The sequence below is a fragment of the Coturnix japonica genome, chromosome 5, assembly GCF_054131305.1.
Source record: "Coturnix japonica strain WE chromosome 5, WE-NBRP24, whole genome shotgun sequence".
In the NCBI taxonomy this organism is placed as follows: Eukaryota; Metazoa; Chordata; class Aves; order Galliformes; family Phasianidae; genus Coturnix; species Coturnix japonica.
In genome coordinates, this window is record NC_140667.1 from 41,154,976 (window position 1) to 41,173,395 (window position 18,420).

Sequence of the window (18,420 nt, forward strand, 5' to 3'; positions counted from 1 at the left end):
TTACAGAATTAGAGATAGTTAAGGGTTAAAAATTTGTACAAGGAGGAAAGATTTGAGAGTTTTTCAGCTTCACTCATTGCTGTGTTACCAAATGAGGGCCTACTGCTTGATCTTGAGTTTACTGATAGCAGTAGTACAGATGCTTCAAGATGCTTTTGGTCAGGCCTTTAAGGTCTCTGAGCTAGGTAGAGAGCAGAGCAACAGGCAAGTGGAAATGGCGGTTATAATGAATCTGGGTCCAGTTTCTGAATACTAAATCCATTAATTTGCAGCCACCCAGCAAACTAAGTAATGTCAAATAATTGAAATCACAAACAGCAAGGAATATCTTCTGAAACACAATGTCTTCTACCCTACTCAGATAATGACAGTGACAAAATAGTCATTACAACGAAAAGGCTCAAAATTCATTTGCATTTGTTTGAGTGGCAATTACTTGTTGTTTGGTGGAGTTTTGAGGATGGAGCAATCTCCCTTATTCGCATATTCAAGTCATCAAAATCTTTAGAACAGGGCGTGCTACCAACTTCTGTTGCATTCAGTTTGAGTATCTATTGACCTTTAGTTAAAATCCACTGTCTTCTACTACTTTTGATTTATATTTATATATGGAGTTGTGTGTTTGTGTTATGTCAGCTGCAGAATCCCCAATCAGACACAGCTCTTTGCCTCCAGAGTGGCTAGGTGGGTCCTGCTGGGGTCAGGACTCCTTTCTGAAAGCACTGCAGGTTCATATGCACACAAGGCACAGATGGGAAGGACAATTGGAATAACTTCTTTGACAAGAGCCAGTGAGAAATTGCAATAAAAAAATACTAATTTCAAACAAAACAAAACAAAAACAAATCTGTGGCTGTTTTCCCTGGTTGATACATTTCTGCAGCCCCACTAGCCAGGCAGTGATGCAAACCACACGTGGGGAATGTTTCTAGCAGGCTACAAACAGGTGAAAGAGGAGCAGCTGCAGATCCCAGCTGCATGCTGTTACCCAATGAAGCTGCTCAGGCACTGTGGTGCCCTGACCAGGGTGTTGTCAAAGAAGTAGAAACTGAAGATTAAACTCCAGAAATAAAAGACTACAATAGCATACAATCTGTCTGCTGAGTTTTAAAGCAGGTAAGATGGGAGCTTGAAAAAAAGAGGTGATGTGGGGTAATCAGGCACGTTCACATTTTTCTCTCTGTAACAATATTTCTAAATTCAGAAGGGATTTTTTCCATAGAGGTAGACACCTGAAAAGACAATATTACAAACAAAACAAACACCAGAAGTGAAGAAACTGCCAGCTGAGATTGGGTGTCTGGTTTATAAAGTGCGACCACCTGTGGGGCAGCCCTGCGTGCCACATACAAGTAGAAAAGGCGGGAACGGTGCAAGGGGATGCAACAAAGGTGAGAAGCAAGGGCAGCGTTCTTTGCTCCTATTGGCTGGTGGACTGTGTGGGGGCATCTAGATAAGGCGCGCGTACTGGCTGTTGAGTGCACAGGTGTTTTAGTCAGGGTGTGGCGATAATCTGGAATTACGTCTTCTGGGCTGAGGTAAGGGACCGAGTGTAATCCTCGCTGGGCTGGAAGGGATGGGGGCTGTGGGACAGGACGGCATCAAGCAGGGAAGTGTAAGTGGACGTTGCTGAGGGCGGATAGTGGATTGAGGGGTGGCAGAGGCAGGTGATGTTTATGGGATGAAAGGCAGGTTGAGATGCCTAGAGGTGGGTGCAGTTGTCGTGCTGAGGGAAGGATGCGGCGATGAGTGCTGCTGCTGGGCGAGAGGTGTGTATGTGTGTGGCGGGGTGTTGCAGAGGCGGGCACCATTCCTGGGCTGAGGGATGCGGGGGGGGGGGGGGAGGGTCGGAGAGTGAGAGAAAAATGCCGTTCCTGGGCTGAGGGGGGGTGGGGGAGCGGCGTGTGAGTGGAGTGAGGAAAAACGTGGTTCCCGCGCGGAGGACCGTGTGAGGGGAGGGAGCGAAATGCTCCGTTCTGGCGTGCGGGGTGGGAAGGTGGGACTGCATAAAGTGAGAGAAAAACCTTGTTCTTTCGATGGAGGAGCACGTGAGAGGGAAGAGAGAAAAGCCGTTCCCGAGCTGTGGGGCGGGATCTAGAGAAATGCCGTTCCCGGGCTGAAGGATGCCTGAGGAAGGGCGGGGGGGGAGAAATGCCGTTGCTGAGGGGAGGCACGAGGCGGGAGCGTGAACGGAGTGAAATGTGGTTATCGCGCCGAGGAGTGTGTGAGGGGGAGAAATGCCACGTTCCGGGGCGGTGGGACCGCATGAGGAGAGGAAAAAAAAAAACAACTTTGTCCTCCCGATGGAGGAGCTCACGAGGGGAAAGAAACGCCGTTCCTGTGATGAGGGGTGCCTGAGGAAAAGCGCGGGCTGAGGGGCGTGTGAGGGAGGAGGGGGAATGTGAAGAGTGAGGGGAACAATGCCGTGCCCTGGCTGAGGGGAGGCGCGAGATGCGGGCGCGTGAAGGGAGTGAGGAAAAACGTGGTTCTTGCGCTGAGGAGTGCGTGAGGGGGGGGAAGCAAACTGCTGCGTTCCGGCACTCGAGGGTGGGGGGGGGGGGGGGGGGGGGGGAAGGAAAATGGGACCGAGCGAAGGAGAGAAAAAGTTTGTTCTGCCGGTGGGGGAAGCGCATGAAGGAAAGAGAAAACTGCAATTCCCGAGCTGCGGGATGGTAGCGAGAGAAATGCCGTTGCTGGGCTGAGGGGAGGCGTGAGACGGGAGCGTGAAGGGAGTGAGGAAAAATGTGTTTCTTGCGCTGAGGAGCGCGTGGAGGGGAGATGTGCCGCGTTTCGGAGCAGTGGGGCCGCGTGAGAAGAGAAAAAACCTTGTTTTCCCGATGAAGCAGCGCATGAGGGGAAAAGAAACGTCGTTCCGAATCTGTGGGGCGGGAGCAAGAGAAATGCTGTTCCGTGATGAGGGGTGCCTGAGGAAGGGGGCTGAGAAATGCCGTGCGCGGGCTGAGGGGCACGTGAGGGGGGGAAGGGGGTCGGGGAATGTGAGGGGAACAATGCCGTGCCCGCTCTCCGAGGGGAGACTCGAGACTTAGGCGCGTGAAGGGAGTGAGGAAAAACGTGGCTCCCGCGCAAAGGAGCGCGTGAGGGGGGGGGGAAGCGAATTGCTGCGTTCTGGCGCGCGGGGGGGGTGGGGGGGAAGGAAGGCGGGACCGCGTGAAAAGAGGAAAAAAAATTACTTCTCCCGATGAGGAGCACGTGAAGGGGAAAGAGAGAAATGCGATTCCCGAGCTGTGGAGCAGGAACGAGTGAAATGCTGTTGCCAGGCTGAGGGATGCCTGAGGAAGGGAGCGAGTGAAATGCTGTTGCCAGGCTGAGGGATGCCTGCGGAAGGGAGAGAGAAATGCCTTTGCTGGGCTAAGCGAAGACAGGAGATGGGCACGTGAGAGGAGTGAGAAAAATGTGGTTCTCGCGCATGAAAGAAAGAAGAGAAATAATGCGTTCTGGGGCAGACTTGAGGCGGAAGGAAGGTGGGACCCTGTGTCACGGGTTACTTAGATTTACCTATGCCCGTGACAGGGGAAGCCACCCCATGGGCCCTACCCCCGGGGGCCCGGAAAGGAGGGGGAAAAGGGGAATGGGATAAAAACAGCGGCAATCTAAGGAGGAAAAACTTATTTTCCTAAATATGATATCGAAATACAGGATAACACAATATATTATAATTGAGGCTAACAAAACGAACAAACAGAGAGAGAGAGAGTCCCCAAAAACTGAGAGGCCTACTGTGAACTCTAGGTGACACGGCTGGAACGCTTCCCACTCTCCGAGAAGTTCGAGAGAAGAAGGAGGGCACTCCAGCCTGGGAACGAGATTATATAGCGTCCTGGTCCCGTGACTTATCATTACCCCTGTTGTTCTCTGGGATATGTAGTCTTATTCTGTGGACTTCACATTCAATAGAAGTATCCATACTTTACATGATGTTATGATGTGGAATACTGATAGCAAAATTACAAAACCATGACACCCTGTGAGGAGAAATGAAAAATGTTCCCTCGATAAGGAGAACATTAGAGGGAAGATAGCAATGCCGTTTTTGATGCTGCAGAGGCACGTGAAGGGGGAGGATAGAAAATGCTGTAAATGTGCAGAGCAGGGCACAAGGGGGAATGGGGGATGACTAGACATGAGGGAAGCAAGAAAAAGCTTTTTCATATCTTAAAGGAATACCTGAGGATAGGGTCAGAAATTCAGTTCTGGTGCTGGTGGGAGGTGGAGAAAAATCCTGTGATGGGAAGTGACAAAAATGCCCTTGCTATGCTGATAAAAACCTGAGGGAAGGAATAGAAATGACAAAATAGTGGGGTGAGGGGACACAGAGAAATGCTGTCACTGTCCTATTGAAAATAAATGACAATAAACCAACAACATGCAAACTACAAAGTTAAGTACTGGTAAAAAGCAGTGATGCTACCAAAGAAGAGAGTTAAATATATGTCCTCTTTTACAACTAATAAAGATAAAAATCTGAAAGCAATGTGTCTGCTTTCATCAACAGGACTGGCTACAGACTTTAAACTGCTATTCTCTGGAGCAAATGTTCAGGTGGGGATGTGGGGTTGTCCATCGCTGGGTGGTTGTGTGCGTAGGGCCCTTGGTGGGTCAGCCAGGCCGTTTCATGTATGTTGTGGAGGGATTTGGTGGTTTTTGGGTCTGAGGAAGGTCTCCCTTTGTACTCAGGGCTCGCTGCTGAAGAAAGAAGAAGTAGGATGTGGAGCTCTACAGTGAGCATATGGAAGAAAGAGAAGGAGGAAGAGGCTGACTACGGATGGGCAAAGGGAGAGGCTCCCTGGGCAAAAGGAAGAAGTGGGATGCGGAGCTTCGAGGCAACTGCGGAGAAGAGGCGGAAGGAAGAGGCCGACTACGGACGGGCAAAGGGAAGAAGAGGAAGGAAGAGGCCGACTACGGATGGGCAAAGGGAGAGGCTCCCTGGGCAAAAGCATGTCACATCACAGTAGAGCGTTGCCGGCGCCTGCCGGCTCTGTGCTGGGCGACCTGCCCCTGTAACCAGGGCTCGGGTCTTTTGCTGTAGTTGGCCTTTTGCCTTCTTGCTCCTTTTGGCTGCCCCGGGGATTGTGGCCCCCTGTACGGAGGGCGAGAGCCACTTCTCCGCACTCGAGTGGGAAACGGAGCTAGCTGGACCCCGAGGGCACCCTGTAAGCAGGGTAGCGCCCTTTCCCTGCCACCCTTCCTCCAGCCCCTCGGCACGGTTGCCTGCTGGTGACCTGCCAACGTGACGGCCCCGTAGTCGGGGTGCGTGTTGCGCCATTTGTCCCTTGGCCCCCTGAGAAGCCCCTTGGCGCGTTGAGGCCCGTGGCCTCCGTGCAGCCCCCAGGGGTGGGTCAGAGGCTCTTGTCTGCTGCTCGTGGGTTCGGGTTTTTGCCCGCGCATTGGCTACGCCGTGTTCTCCTTCCCTTCTGGAAAGCTGCCCCTGTGCGTGTGCGTTCCCCTTCCTTTCCTTGTGTGCGCTTGCGTGGGTGACACAGAGCGATTGAGCTTTCCCTTTAGGCTTCCCTGAAAATATGCTGCAGCCAAGCTTCGGCTTTCCGGGGGGGAATGGCGGACTTGAGGCATCAATTTGGCGGGGTGTTCCCGCTCAGTCCTGCGAGTGGAGCGAGATGTCCTCTTGTCTCGCCCCCTTTTTTTTCTCTCCCTAGGGCAGAGCAGAGCTAGCGCTGTAGGTTTGTGGCCAAGGCCGCCCTGTAGCCAGGGCTTGGGTCTGTGCCTGCGCGGCCGCCTGTCCTGCTGGCTATGTGCCGGCGTGGCAGCCCTGTACTCGGGGTGTGTGCCACACGAGTCCCGGAGCCCTCTGTCCCCCGAGCAGCCCACCCCGCTGTAAGCAGGTCTGGGGAGACTGCAGTACTGCAGCCGGCTGCTCTAGCCAGCTCGTGGGAATGACCCCTCCCTGGCTCGTTAGAGGGTGCAGGTTGAGGTGTAGGTTGAGGAGTTGCTTGAGGTTGGGGCGACCTCCCCGCTGAGTGGGTCGAGGTTTCCCCCTGGGCTCCCAGAGATGTGATGTTGTGGTGTTGTGCTGCTGCCGGGCGGGCCGGCCCGTCGTTCGGGCTCAGGTGGGAGCTTTATGCTCCGTGGGGCTTTTTGGAGATGCTGAGGTGTGGGGTGCCGTCCTGTAGGCAGGGCTGTGCGTGCCCCCTGTTTATGATGAGATGTGTGCTGAGGAACCCCCTGTACTCGGGTGGGTGTTTCTGTCCCTGATCTTTTAGAGGCGTGTGGCTGGGCTTGCGCCCTGCCTGGAATCGTAGCTTGGATCTGGATTGCGGCCTTTGTCCGTACCGCCCCACTGCCTGGCTGCTGAGAGTCGTTCCCGCTGCTGTGGGGGAAACCAAGCTCTGTGGCTCCGTGGGTGTCGTCGGCCCGCCTGTAATCAGGGTCTGGGCGTGGGAGCCTTTGTGCTCCGCTGGCAGCCTGTGTGGGGTGACCGGCCTCGTTAGCGGGGTGCGGATCATAGCGACCCCTAAGTTGGGGGAGAAGGAGCCTCCCTCAGCCTTTGGGACCAGAGCTGCCCTGTAAGTGAGGGCCTAGCGCTGGAGTCCCGGGCACTTTGCAATGGAAGCAGTGGCTGGGGCCCCCTGTAAGCAGGGAAAGAGCCGACTCTTTGGCCACCGCTTTGCGTGCCCAGCTAATTTGCCCAGGTTGCCCGACTCTGCGCCCTGCTGCAGCACCGGCTGGACCTCCGCGGCGCGTTGATTTGAAGTGAGTAATGCTGCTTTACGTAGTTCTTGCTGGGACAAACTGGGGGTGGTGGGTGCGGGGTCATCCTTGGCTGGGTGGTTGTGTGCCGGGCACCCGTGGGGCGTTGGCTCGCCCGTCCCCTTTAAGGTGGGGGAGTTGGGGCTCCTTGGGTCTGAGGGTCTCCTCCTTCATCTGAAGGATCGGCCGTTGAGGAAGGAAGAAGCGGGACGCGGAGCTTCGAGGATACTGCGGGGAAGAGGCGGAAGGAAGAGGCCGACTACGGACGGGCAAAGGGAAGAAGAGGAAGGAAGAGGCCGACTACGGATGGGCAAAGGGAGAGGCTCCCTGGGCAAAAGCATGTCACATCACAGTAGAGCGTTGCCGGCGCCTGCCGGCTCTGTGCTGGGCGACCTGCCCCTGTAACCAGGGCTCGGGTCTTTTGCTGTAGTTGGCCTTTTGCCTTCTTGCTCCTTTTGGCTGCCCCGGGGATTGTGGCCCCCTGTACGGAGGGCGAGAGCCACTTCTCCGCACTCGAGTGGGAAACGGAGCTAGCTGGACCCCGAGGGCACCCTGTAAGCAGGGTAGCGCCCTTTCCCTGCCACCCTTCCTCCAGCCCCTCGGCACGGTTGCCTGCTGGTGACCTGCCAACGTGACGGCCCCGTAGTCGGGGTGCGTGTTGCGCCATTTGTCCCTTGGCCCCCTGAGAAGCCCCTTGGCGCGTTGAGGCCCGTGGCCTCCGTGCAGCCCCCAGGGGTGGGTCAGAGGCTCTTGTCTGCTGCTCGTGGGTTCGGGTTTTTGCCCGCGCATTGGCTACGCCGTGTTCTCCTTCCCTTCTGGAAAGCTGCCCCTGTGCGAGTGCGTTCCCCTTCCTTTCCTTGTGTGCGCTTGCGTGGGTGACACAGAGCGATTGAGCTTTCCCTTTAGGCTTCCCTGAAAATATGCTGCAGCCAAGCTTCGGCTTTCCGGGGGGGAATGGCGGACTTGAGGCATCAATTTGGCGGGGTGTTCCCGCTCAGTCCTGCGAGTGGAGCGAGATGTCCTCTTGTCTCGCCCCCTTTTTTTTCTCTCCCTAGGGCAGAGCAGAGCTAGCGCTGTAGGTTTGTGGCCAAGGCCACCCTGTAGCCAGGGCTTGGGTCTGTGCCTGCGCGGCCGCCTGTCCTGCTGGCTATGTGCCGGCGTGGCAGCCCTGTACTCGGGGTGTGTGCCACACGAGTCCCGGAGCCCTCTGTCCCCCGAGCAGCCCACCCCGCTGTAAGCAGGTCTGGGGAGACTGCAGTACTGCAGCCGGCTGCTCTAGCCAGCTCGTGGGAATGACCCCTCCCTGGCTCGTTAGAGGGTGCAGGTTGAGGTGTAGGTTGAGGAGTTGCTTGAGGTTGGGGCGACCTCCCCGCTGAGTGGGTCGAGGTTTCCCCCTGGGCTCCCAGAGATGTGATGTTGTGGTGTTGTGCTGCTGCCGGGCGGGCCGGCCCGTCGTTCGGGCTCAGGTGGGAGCTTTATGCTCCGTGGGGCTTTTTGGAGATGCTGAGGTGTGGGGTGCCGTCCTGTAGGCAGGGCTGTGCGTGCCCCCTGTTTATGATGAGATGTGTGCTGAGGAACCCCCTGTACTCGGGTGGGTGTTTCTGTCCCTGATCTTTTAGAGGCGTGTGGCTGGGCTTGCGCCCTGCCTGGAATCGTAGCTTGGATCTGGATTGCGGCCTTTGTCCGTACCGCCCCACTGCCTGGCTGCTGAGAGTCGTTCCCGCTGCTGTGGGGGAAACCAAGCTCTGTGGCTCCGTGGGTGTCGTCGGCCCGCCTGTAATCAGGGTCTGGGCGTGGGAGCCTTTGTGCTCCGCTGGCAGCCTGTGTGGGGTGACCGGCCTCGTTAGCGGGGTGCGGATCATAGCGACCCCTAAGTTGGGGGAGAAGGAGCCTCCCTCAGCCTTTGGGACCAGAGCTGCCCTGTAAGTGAGGGCCTAGCGCTGGAGTCCCGGGCACTTTGCAATGGAAGCAGTGGCTGGGGCCCCCTGTAAGCAGGGAAAGAGCCGACTCTTTGGCCACCGCTTTGCGTGCCCAGCTAATTTGCCCAGGTTGCCCGACTCTGCGCCCTGCTGCAGCACCGGCTGGACCTCCGCGGCGCGTTGATTTGAAGTGAGTAATGCTGCTTTACGTAGTTCTTGCTGGGACAAACTGGGGGTGGTGGGTGCGGGGTCATCCTTGGCTGGGTGGTTGTGTGCCGGGCACCCGTGGGGCGTTGGCTCGCCCGTCCCCTTTAAGGTGGGGGAGTTGGGGCTCCTTGGGTCTGAGGGTCTCCTCCTTCATCTGAAGGATCGGCCGTTGAGGAAGGAAGAAGCGGGACGCGGAGCTTCGAGGATACTGCGGGGAAGAGGCGGAAGGAAGAGGCCGACTACGGACGGGCAAAGGGAAGAAGAGGAAGGAAGAGGCCGACTACGGATGGGCAAAGGGAGAGGCTCCCTGGGCAAAAGCATGTCACATCACAGTAGAGCGTTGCCGGCGCCTGCCGGCTCTGTGCTGGGCGACCTGCCCCTGTAACCAGGGCTCGGGTCTTTTGCTGTAGTTGGCCTTTTGCCTTCTTGCTCCTTTTGGCTGCCCCGGGGATTGTGGCCCCCTGTACGGAGGGCGAGAGCCACTTCTCCGCACTCGAGTGGGAAACGGAGCTAGCTGGACCCCGAGGGCACCCTGTAAGCAGGGTAGCGCCCTTTCCCTGCCACCCTTCCTCCAGCCCCTCGGCACGGTTGCCTGCTGGTGACCTGCCAACGTGACGGCCCCGTAGTCGGGGTGCGTGTTGCGCCATTTGTCCCTTGGCCCCCTGAGAAGCCCCTTGGCGCGTTGAGGCCCGTGGCCTCCGTGCAGCCCCCAGGGGTGGGTCAGAGGCTCTTGTCTGCTGCTCGTGGGTTCGGGTTTTTGCCCGCGCATTGGCTACGCCGTGTTCTCCTTCCCTTCTGGAAAGCTGCCCCTGTGCGAGTGCGTTCCCCTTCCTTTCCTTGTGTGCGCTTGCGTGGGTGACACAGAGCGATTGAGCTTTCCCTTTAGGCTTCCCTGAAAATATGCTGCAGCCAAGCTTCGGCTTTCCGGGGGGGAATGGCGGACTTGAGGCATCAATTTGGCGGGGTGTTCCCGCTCAGTCCTGCGAGTGGAGCGAGATGTCCTCTTGTCTCGCCCCCTTTTTTTTCTCTCCCTAGGGCAGAGCAGAGCTAGCGCTGTAGGTTTGTGGCCAAGGCCGCCCTGTAGCCAGGGCTTGGGTCTGTGCCTGCGCGGCCGCCTGTCCTGCTGGCTATGTGCCGGCGTGGCAGCCCTGTACTCGGGGTGTGTGCCACACGAGTCCCGGAGCCCTCTGTCCCCCGAGCAGCCCACCCCGCTGTAAGCAGGTCTGGGGAGACTGCAGTACTGCAGCCGGCTGCTCTAGCCAGCTCGTGGGAATGACCCCTCCCTGGCTCGTTAGAGGGTGCAGGTTGAGGTGTAGGTTGAGGAGTTGCTTGAGGTTGGGGCGACCTCCCCGCTGAGTGGGTCGAGGTTTCCCCCTGGGCTCCCAGAGATGTGATGTTGTGGTGTTGTGCTGCTGCCGGGCGGGCCGGCCCGTCGTTCGGGCTCAGGTGGGAGCTTTATGCTCCGTGGGGCTTTTTGGAGATGCTGAGGTGTGGGGTGCCGTCCTGTAGGCAGGGCTGTGCGTGCCCCCTGTTTATGATGAGATGTGTGCTGAGGAACCCCCTGTACTCGGGTGGGTGTTTCTGTCCCTGATCTTTTAGAGGCGTGTGGCTGGGCTTGCGCCCTGCCTGGAATCGTAGCTTGGATCTGGATTGCGGCCTTTGTCCGTACCGCCCCACTGCCTGGCTGCTGAGAGTCGTTCCCGCTGCTGTGGGGGAAACCAAGCTCTGTGGCTCCGTGGGTGTCGTCGGCCCGCCTGTAATCAGGGTCTGGGCGTGGGAGCCTTTGTGCTCCGCTGGCAGCCTGTGTGGGGTGACCGGCCTCGTTAGCGGGGTGCGGATCATAGCGACCCCTAAGTTGGGGGAGAAGGAGCCTCCCTCAGCCTTTGGGACCAGAGCTGCCCTGTAAGTGAGGGCCTAGCGCTGGAGTCCCGGGCACTTTGCAATGGAAGCAGTGGCTGGGGCCCCCTGTAAGCAGGGAAAGAGCCGACTCTTTGGCCACCGCTTTGCGTGCCCAGCTAATTTGCCCAGGTTGCCCGACTCTGCGCCCTGCTGCAGCACCGGCTGGACCTCCGCGGCGCGTTGATTTGAAGTGAGTAATGCTGCTTTACGTAGTTCTTGCTGGGACAAACTGGGGGTGGTGGGTGCGGGGTCATCCTTGGCTGGGTGGTTGTGTGCCGGGCACCCGTGGGGCGTTGGCTCGCCCGTCCCCTTTAAGGTGGGGGAGTTGGGGCTCCTTGGGTCTGAGGGTCTCCTCCTTCATCTGAAGGATCGGCCGTTGAGGAAGGAAGAAGCGGGACGCGGAGCTTCGAGGATACTGCGGGGAAGAGGCGGAAGGAAGAGGCCGACTACGGACGGGCAAAGGGAAGAAGAGGAAGGAAGAGGCCGACTACGGATGGGCAAAGGGAGAGGCTCCCTGGGCAAAAGCATGTCACATCACAGTAGAGCGTTGCCGGCGCCTGCCGGCTCTGTGCTGGGCGACCTGCCCCTGTAACCAGGGCTCGGGTCTTTTGCTGTAGTTGGCCTTTTGCCTTCTTGCTCCTTTTGGCTGCCCCGGGGATTGTGGCCCCCTGTACGGAGGGCGAGAGCCACTTCTCCGCACTCGAGTGGGAAACGGAGCTAGCTGGACCCCGAGGGCACCCTGTAAGCAGGGTAGCGCCCTTTCCCTGCCACCCTTCCTCCAGCCCCTCGGCACGGTTGCCTGCTGGTGACCTGCCAACGTGACGGCCCCGTAGTCGGGGTGCGTGTTGCGCCATTTGTCCCTTGGCCCCCTGAGAAGCCCCTTGGCGCGTTGAGGCCCGTGGCCTCCGTGCAGCCCCCAGGGGTGGGTCAGAGGCTCTTGTCTGCTGCTCGTGGGTTCGGGTTTTTGCCCGCGCATTGGCTACGCCGTGTTCTCCTTCCCTTCTGGAAAGCTGCCCCTGTGCGAGTGCGTTCCCCTTCCTTTCCTTGTGTGCGCTTGCGTGGGTGACACAGAGCGATTGAGCTTTCCCTTTAGGCTTCCCTGAAAATATGCTGCAGCCAAGCTTCGGCTTTCCGGGGGGGAATGGCGGACTTGAGGCATCAATTTGGCGGGGTGTTCCCGCTCAGTCCTGCGAGTGGAGCGAGATGTCCTCTTGTCTCGCCCCCTTTTTTTTCTCTCCCTAGGGCAGAGCAGAGCTAGCGCTGTAGGTTTGTGGCCAAGGCCGCCCTGTAGCCAGGGCTTGGGTCTGTGCCTGCGCGGCCGCCTGTCCTGCTGGCTATGTGCCGGCGTGGCAGCCCTGTACTCGGGGTGTGTGCCACACGAGTCCCGGAGCCCTCTGTCCCCCGAGCAGCCCACCCCGCTGTAAGCAGGTCTGGGGAGACTGCAGTACTGCAGCCGGCTGCTCTAGCCAGCTCGTGGGAATGACCCCTCCCTGGCTCGTTAGAGGGTGCAGGTTGAGGTGTAGGTTGAGGAGTTGCTTGAGGTTGGGGCGACCTCCCCGCTGAGTGGGTCGAGGTTTCCCCCTGGGCTCCCAGAGATGTGATGTTGTGGTGTTGTGCTGCTGCCGGGCGGGCCGGCCCGTCGTTCGGGCTCAGGTGGGAGCTTTATGCTCCGTGGGGCTTTTTGGAGATGCTGAGGTGTGGGGTGCCGTCCTGTAGGCAGGGCTGTGCGTGCCCCCTGTTTATGATGAGATGTGTGCTGAGGAACCCCCTGTACTCGGGTGGGTGTTTCTGTCCCTGATCTTTTAGAGGCGTGTGGCTGGGCTTGCGCCCTGCCTGGAATCGTAGCTTGGATCTGGATTGCGGCCTTTGTCCGTACCGCCCCACTGCCTGGCTGCTGAGAGTCGTTCCCGCTGCTGTGGGGGAAACCAAGCTCTGTGGCTCCGTGGGTGTCGTCGGCCCGCCTGTAATCAGGGTCTGGGCGTGGGAGCCTTTGTGCTCCGCTGGCAGCCTGTGTGGGGTGACCGGCCTCGTTAGCGGGGTGCGGATCATAGCGACCCCTAAGTTGGGGGAGAAGGAGCCTCCCTCAGCCTTTGGGACCAGAGCTGCCCTGTAAGTGAGGGCCTAGCGCTGGAGTCCCGGGCACTTTGCAATGGAAGCAGTGGCTGGGGCCCCCTGTAAGCAGGGAAAGAGCCGACTCTTTGGCCACCGCTTTGCGTGCCCAGCTAATTTGCCCAGGTTGCCCGACTCTGCGCCCTGCTGCAGCACCGGCTGGACCTCCGCGGCGCGTTGATTTGAAGTGAGTAATGCTGCTTTACGTAGTTCTTGCTGGGACAAACTGGGGGTGGTGGGTGCGGGGTCATCCTTGGCTGGGTGGTTGTGTGCCGGGCACCCGTGGGGCGTTGGCTCGCCCGTCCCCTTTAAGGTGGGGGAGTTGGGGCTCCTTGGGTCTGAGGGTCTCCTCCTTCATCTGAAGGATCGGCCGTTGAGGAAGGAAGAAGCGGGACGCGGAGCTTCGAGGATACTGCGGGGAAGAGGCGGAAGGAAGAGGCCGACTACGGACGGGCAAAGGGAAGAAGAGGAAGGAAGAGGCCGACTACGGATGGGCAAAGGGAGAGGCTCCCTGGGCAAAAGCATGTCACATCACAGTAGAGCGTTGCCGGCACCTGCCGGCTCTGTGCTGGGCGACATCCCCCTGTAACCAGGGCTTGGATTTTTTCTGTAGTTGGCTTTTGGCCTAGGTCCTCTTTTGGCTGCCCGGACTGTGTGGCCCCTTCTGTTCGAAGGCCTTAGTCACTTCTCCAGCCCTGATTGGGAAACGGTGCCAGCCACACCCCGAATGCACCCTGTAAGCAGGGTAGCGCCCTTTCTTTGCTCTGTAATTTCAGTAGTTTTTTTTTCCTTATTGTCTCTTTTGAGTTCTTGTCTTTGCTGATTATTTGTATGTTAGTTGTCTTTGGTGAGAACTCTGACATTCAATAAATACTTACTTATACCTCTTTCTTGTTGTTTTTGTCCTGTAAATGCAGATTTAGCTGCACGCTTTCTGTGCTGATTGCGGTTTCTTTATAGGGATTTTTTTCTTTGTTTCTTCTCCCACTACTTTTTTATTCACGTGTTACCCAAGTGGCTAAAATGCATTTGGAGGTATGGGTTCAATGTGTGGGTGGTTGATGCCTTTTCTTGTATTTTGTAGTTGTGGTTGCATCTACTGGTGACTTTTTGCTCTCTGTTTCTGTTGTGAACCTGATTTTTGTTGCACATTTTGTCCATACATGCTGTTTAACTATTTTGCCTTTCAGTAATGCTGATGTTTAACCCTGTGAGCTGCTAGGTGAGATGCAGTCATTTTCTTGTTCCCCACTTTCCCCCTATATTAAAGGTGGTGGAATCAAGGTTCAATCTGGGGTGCTGAGATGATTCTTTATTAACATAAAGAAGTGGAATTGGGGGGAAATCTAATGATAATTATTATGACAAAAAGTGCATTTCTGTGTGTGTATTTTAATTGCTGAACAGGGAGTTAATCTACACCTATTCACTGATGACCGGCATGCTCTCCTGTAGAGGCAGTCTGCTGCCTCTTTCAGTCCTCACTTTTTCTTATTTTTTAATCTTTGTTATGTCTTATGTGAAGTAATATACTTTTGGGCACCTTAGTTCAGGTGTTTGGGTTCTGTCCTATTACGGCTCTTCATGACCAGCCCCCTTCTTGGCTGGACAGTAGGAGAAGCTGTGGAAATAAAGATGTCCTTTACTCTTCTGAACTTCTTAGCAACAGCTGGAAATGTTGGTATGGTCTCTGTAATTTTTCTTATAAAACTGAAATCTAGCATCATATTTGTGCCTATAAACAATTCTCTCTCATCTGACAGTAAGAGACACATCAGACATATCAGCCTGATTCATGAACAAGTCCTGATACGAATCACAATTCTATGCGAGTTACATGTGAGGAGCTAGTTAATTATTTTGACAGCTTGATCAGTACAGATGCATGTGCACAAAATCTCAATTATTTGTCCAGTGTAAAAATTATTGTTGTTAAAATGAAGATTAAAATTTTCCACGTTACTGTTTATTTTGCTTTACCTGTGGAATATTTTATCTTTAACTCCTACCATTCTTTATGAATTGGCCCATTCTGGTGCCTGTGTGTTCTCACTACACCTGGAATGTATTTTTCTCACTGTCCTTTCTGTGGAGATTTTTGTTCCCCCTTTTCTGTAATGGTTGATTTGCTAATCAGTTTATTTGGACTATTTTTATTTTTATTTTTTTTTTGGCTGAAGCTATTTATTGCTAGAAGTACTATTAAGTGTGTCTGGGATCTGACACTACCATGTGTATCTATTCACAAGCATTATCCAGAATTGTGCACACTGATCACTGAAAGGCTAATAAGTCTTTTGGCATTTTCCACATTTTCTTGTGGCCTGCACCTCTGTGTTGTGAACTTTGTACAATTTAGCTTCTATGAACACTTTATTTTCCTCTATTATTCTAGTATTTATGCTTGATCTTCCATCCACATTTTAGAAGATGCTTTCATGGCAGGACTCTACCAGGTTTTTCAGATAGTGAAATATGCACTGTAGGGTTTAGTGGACTTCTAAACACTCTAGTCTTCAGACAATTTGTTTAACCCTGTTTCCTTCACAATTTACTAGTCAGCAAACTGACTTCAGACTCAAGGAGTCACTAGAGAAGAAAAATGAGATGTTTCTATGTTCACTTGTAGATCCATTAGACATCCATTAGGTACTTAGAATTTGATCAGCATTGCAGTAGAACATCTGTGGAGGCATAGGAAGTACTGTGTATCAAAAATATAGTCACGGTAAAGGTAAAGATGAGGAAAGACGATGTATAACTCATGTACTTTTTTTTTTTTAATTTACAGTTTCACAAGCTATGTCTGTTGAAAAATAGCTATGCCACTGTTATTTTAAATGCCACTTGTTTTCACACCACAGTTCTATTTCTATCTTTGTTTATATGATGTAATAAGTTCATTAATAATGTGATTACTTTGCTTAAACTGTTTTCTAATATAAGCAGCATGAAAGAAAGTGTTTGAGTTTGGAGCTGGAATAGACAAGCCTAAACTAGGCTTTGTATTCTAAAATCATCTATTCTTGTGAAGTAACTTTGTTTCAAAAACAATCCTCTTAAGTAGATTTTAAGTTCTTTGAATGTTGGGTGTTGATCCCCATTCTTGATAGTGGCACAGAAAGATAGCATCCTCTAGAACAAATGCCCAGGTTCCTTCATTAATGAAAATAGGAAATAATGTCTCTTGTCTCATGTTCTCCAAATCATAGTCAAGCTTCCCACAGAAAAAAAAATATATATACCAAGTCACTAACGGGGACATGTTTCAACAAAGATAATGAGAACTTTTGGTCAAAGCTCTTCACTGAACAGACACCATATCTTAAAAGCAGGGATTGTTTGAGCTGAGAGAATTCTAAAACCATGTGATAAAATCTGTTACCAGCTAAGAAAAATGGTGTCAGCACCTGTTCTCCTTGGTTTGACACTCAGGAAAAAAAACTGACACTCAGTCAATTGGCAGTTTCAAAAGGAATCTCTTATTCCATCCTTAACAGTAGATGCTTTTACTAACAGAATCATATTAGGATTTGATATGATTTAATAAGGAGATAAATAAATAATAGTAAGGAAAAAATAAGCACACACAGGCCCTGAGAGCTAGGTTTATGCTCTTTATGGTCACTGAGAACTTAAATCTTACAAAATAAATAGTATTAGAAAGAGAAACTAACTATTTTTAGGAAGTGAACTTAACTGAAGTGAAGCAGACATTTTAATAGTAAAGGTCCAAACAGAAGAACTAGTATGTCAAAGTTACAGCAGATTTTCTATTGAAAGGATATTTCACATGAGGATTTTGTTGTTGCTGTTCCTAAAGATACACACCGCAGTTCACTGTCAGCTAGTGGTCTTGAAGAACTAATTCTTGGAAATGCTCTGTAACCCACAAAAGGTTAGGCTGAAGAATAATGGCCTCTTTTCTCTTTAGAAATCCCCAAGTATATATAATTTGATCTGAAAAATGACTTATCAGTTTTGACAGTTGTATCATAGAAAGAGAAATGTACCTGCAAAAAGTTGACTGAGTTCAGTATATAAAGTGCAAAAAATCTGGGTCTTGGCAGCTCTCTTTCTGTTGACCTTTGTTTCATTAGCAGATAAATCCTTTCAACTCTTGTACTCTTACATTTATACTTTATGGTTGTGTAAGCTATTTCAAAGGCATAGTCTGTTGAGCTGCTTAATTAGTAAATATTTGTAAATGGAATCTAAATCCTTAGTTTAAAGAGGAGGGAGACATAGATCATTGCTGAATGCAGGTGTGCACAGTTCTATGGTAGAATTATGGTAGCATAGTGCTATTCTCCCTTGTGCATTATAGAATCTCAGAACTAATTGTCAATTGTAATTTGCAAAGTACTAAGAACAATCAGAAGTCTGTTCTCATGTATTTCATCATTCTCAGTCCCAGATGGCAGAGATGAATTTTCTGTATCTTCATGAACCACGTGAATATTGTCACTCAGGAGATGTGAAAAAAGATTCATTTTTAACATTGCAGGGCTGAGAGACAATATTTCAATATAATTTTGAAAATTCAATAGTCTTCACGTTTATTCAAAATACTCTGGCAAATTTTTTTTTCAATATATTACATAGATCTTTTTATGTGATAGCCCTCTGCTTAACTAGGAATTAGTTTGCTCAGGGTTCAGGCAGAAAGTATTGCAAGGCACTTTACTGCAACAGAGAAATTCCTGGATATTGATGTAGACTAATAAAGACATCTGTTAGATGTGCAGCTGTTGCTAGACCTGAGGGTCACTAGTGCCATGACTGTATTCATTTATGAGCCTTGCCAGTGTGCCTGGAGTTTCAGCCACTCCACTGCTAACCTTGTTCACTAGATAACTAAAAAAAGAAAAAAAAGAACAAAAAACCCACAAGTCTTAACATTCTCTTTCAAGTACTTTTACGCCATTAACCAATTAGTTATTACCTACTCATTTATATTAATTTAATGGCCTGAACAAGTTGCAGAACATACCAAACTTGTTTCTATTCACATTACATCCAACAACAATTTTTGCTCTTTTTTTTTTTTTTTTTTTTTTTTTTTTTTTCCCCATGCTTTCAACAGCAAAATCCCTTTATTTTTTTTCCTTGAAGTGAGGAGTGCAAAGTGAATGAAGTGATGGTCAAAACTGTAAACCTGAACTACAAAGTTTTCATCTTTTTTCTCTAATCAGTGTGAGACAGATGAATTCTCTCTGAAGTTTAAGAAGAAAACAGGGAGGAATGAATATTACTAAATGTCCACCACCTGCAGCAACACAAAATGGATTGCACAGAATACACCAATTTTAGCCAAAGAAATGAACCCAGTGAAATGCACAAAAGTCACAATGACAGCATGTTCTTTGTTTGCTTCAGTTCCTATATCCTAAATGCTAATTTTGTAAATTGTTTGCATTTTAGAGAAGAAATCACCAGATATCCCATTCAGTAAATATTTCTGTTGCATGCTATTATTTACCTGTAGGATTCAAAGCTATGCACAAATTCCAAAGACCTTGACAGTATTTCCAGAGATATTAAAACAAGCTCTGCTTTACTC

The 18,420-nt window shown here is 52.3% G+C and overlaps 1 long non-coding RNA gene across 5 annotated transcripts; it reads left to right on the top strand.

The window, feature by feature from the left end:
* Window positions 1–1,462: 1,462 nt before the first annotated feature.
* LOC116653528 (uncharacterized) lies at window positions 1,463–13,740 on the top strand. 5 transcript variants are annotated; one of them, XR_014947252.1, is made up of 7 exons: window positions 2,165–2,350; window positions 4,514–4,560; window positions 4,696–6,726; window positions 6,904–8,832; window positions 9,010–10,938; window positions 11,116–13,044; window positions 13,222–13,740. It is a non-coding gene; the product is annotated as an uncharacterized LOC116653528 (long non-coding RNA). The 5 variants fall into 5 exon arrangements; XR_014947254.1 differs by lacking the exons at window positions 2,165–2,350; window positions 4,514–4,560 and adding an exon at window positions 1,463–1,538; XR_014947250.1 differs by lacking the exon at window positions 4,514–4,560.
* The last annotated feature ends 4,680 nt before the right edge of the window (window positions 13,741–18,420 follow it).